Genomic DNA, 2369 nt, shown 5'->3' on the forward strand with positions numbered 1-2369 from the left:
GTTTGGTGCTTTTCCGTTCGCTGACTTTTTTCAAGAAACACCAACCCTTGGTGAAGCAGCTTTCCACCTACACTGTCATATAAACTAGGCCACACATAGAACCTAATCCTAGCGTTAGAACTCCTCTCACACTTGTACCATACACGATGGTCGCTTTCATTGTAAACCCCGCCTTTAGTCGATATGTACATCGGGGGCTGCATGATGTTCATTTGACACATGAGTCTACAACATGCCGAGAGATATTGCCCGAAAACGTCACTGCACCCAGTTTCTTTCAACTGCAATTCATACGCCTTGCTGAGAACAGACATCGTTTTCTGTAAAAATACGCATAGACGCGCATTACTCCTCTGCAGAAAAAAAATGTACTTGAAGTACGTAGTGCATGCTTTTCTTATTAATGTTCAAACTGTTGGCACATGTTCTAAACTGTTACTTAAAGACGTTTGCTATAATAGAAAAGAGCTAAACAAACCTCTTTAAGCTGCTGAATGCAACATGTTTCTGATTCAGACCGCCACCGTTTGTTCAAAATGTCTCGTAGTCCGACAGGCAGCTGGTTTGCTTCCTCTTCTGATGACTTTGTTGGCGAACAAGCCTAGAATATACATGCCAAAGTATTGTATACATTCCACAAAAAGAAAGAGGAATCAAAATTCAGAAAGGCGTGCTTCTGCTTCGCTGCTATATGGTGACTATGTCAATAACAAAGATACATTGTACTTAGATGTAGATAGTTGCTTCTACGAGGGTAGCAGAATCTTCAAAGTGAACACAGCCGCGGAGAATAGCGTTCTGGTGGCGGTACAGTTCATGTAGTTGTTCTTTGGCGAACTGGTAGGCGACCTGAGTAGTGCAAAAGTAATAATTTTTTTTGGTCAAATATGTAATGGTGCGCGTTTGTAAACTTTTGGATGTATTTAAGTCTCAAATTATATATCCGGGAATACGTACACTTCTACAAAGACGTTTAGTTTTCTAAAACGAGTGAATAAATCTAGATCTAATCAATAGCAATGACATTTGTCTTTATAGGTAGTAATTGTAACTTCAAAACAGCATTTTATGTACCGTCAGAGTGCTGCAAAGCAGGTGAAAGATGCCCTCATCGTCCTCTCCGAAATGTTTAACCATAGCATCCTTCGCGTTAAGCCATTCTGTGCTTTCTAAGTCCTTGAAGCGATTTACAAGTGTTGATGGGCGGATTTTTTCACTCACGTTTTCCAGATATCTTTCATTCGAGGCCATAAAATTATAAAAGAACAAAGTATTGCATTGTTATTTTAATAGCATGTGACATAGCGACATTTAGAATTGATAAAATCCTCCGGCGTTTTATGAAAGTGTATTCGGCCTAATGTCACAGGTGTCTAAAACGTCTTTGACTAATCTTTATAAAATAGAAACGTTATTTTGTGTATACTAAGAAGTTTTCACTTTTGAAACTAAGTTGTATTATGAATCAGTGGACACAATATTTCCAAACATACAGTACAATACTCGAGTCTTTACGTTGATTAAGTTTTGTCCTGCAAGATACTACGAATACATGACCTAGCATCAGTAGCTTGAAAGATCTTTTACATAATTTTTCATGTGTATGCGACCAAGGAAATTATTATATAATATATGGTGTCCTTTATGCCACGTACCTTTCATCTAAGCTCTTGGGATTGCTAAGCTTCCACTTGTACAGGGAGACTTGGGACTTTAGGTTATCGTGTTCAATCTTCAGGCTTGCAATCTGCTCTAATAACTTTGGACCAAGCTTGTCATCCTTCAGTGTTTTCAAGACATCATCAAGCGGTCCCTGGAAGGGTCTTTGTTTTCTAGCGTCTCTATTAGAATATAAAACCTCACACGACGACGATCGTCCTGACGCCCCGCGTCTTTCTGGGGACCTTCTAGTGGAACGCCCCCTTGTCTTGACGTGAGTTTTTGGGATCAAACGGGGCCTTTAATTTTGCCATAGAAGCTCCAAATGGACTTTTCATTCCATCTTCCCTCACGCCTTCTTTGCTTTTGTCGTTGGCCGCTACCTTTACCGTTCGCAAATCGTGAACCGCAACCATTGGCTGACCTGGTTTCCCTCGTTATGTAGATCCTGTAGCTCCCTTCGTAAAATCTCGAGAATGTTGCGAACCCCCCTTTCCCGACATGAATGGTTCCTTGCTAACCGGCATACATGATGAATACGCCATCTTTTGCATTCGCTCTAGGTATGAAAATGCTGTAGTGGTTTGACGAATTTAGTAAAGATTGCTTCCTTATGCCTAACCGCCATGTTCTCTTTGGTGTCAAAGGTCACCCGGCGATCTGCGAAGAGAAAGGTCACATGAGCTGTCACTCAATACTGACGGTAAAGT

The 2369-nt window shown here is 40.7% G+C and overlaps 1 pseudogene; it reads right to left on the reverse strand.

The window, feature by feature from the left end:
- Positions 1 to 726: 726 nt before the first annotated feature.
- Positions 727 to 2204, reverse strand: LOC109469363 (annotated as a pseudogene).
- Positions 2205 to 2369: the final 165 nt, after the last annotated feature.

The sequence above is a fragment of the Branchiostoma belcheri genome, unplaced genomic scaffold (genome assembly GCF_001625305.1).
Source record: "Branchiostoma belcheri isolate BF01 breed outbred unplaced genomic scaffold, Haploidv18h27 scaffold200, whole genome shotgun sequence".
Taxonomy (NCBI): domain Eukaryota; kingdom Metazoa; phylum Chordata; class Leptocardii; order Amphioxiformes; family Branchiostomatidae; genus Branchiostoma; species Branchiostoma belcheri.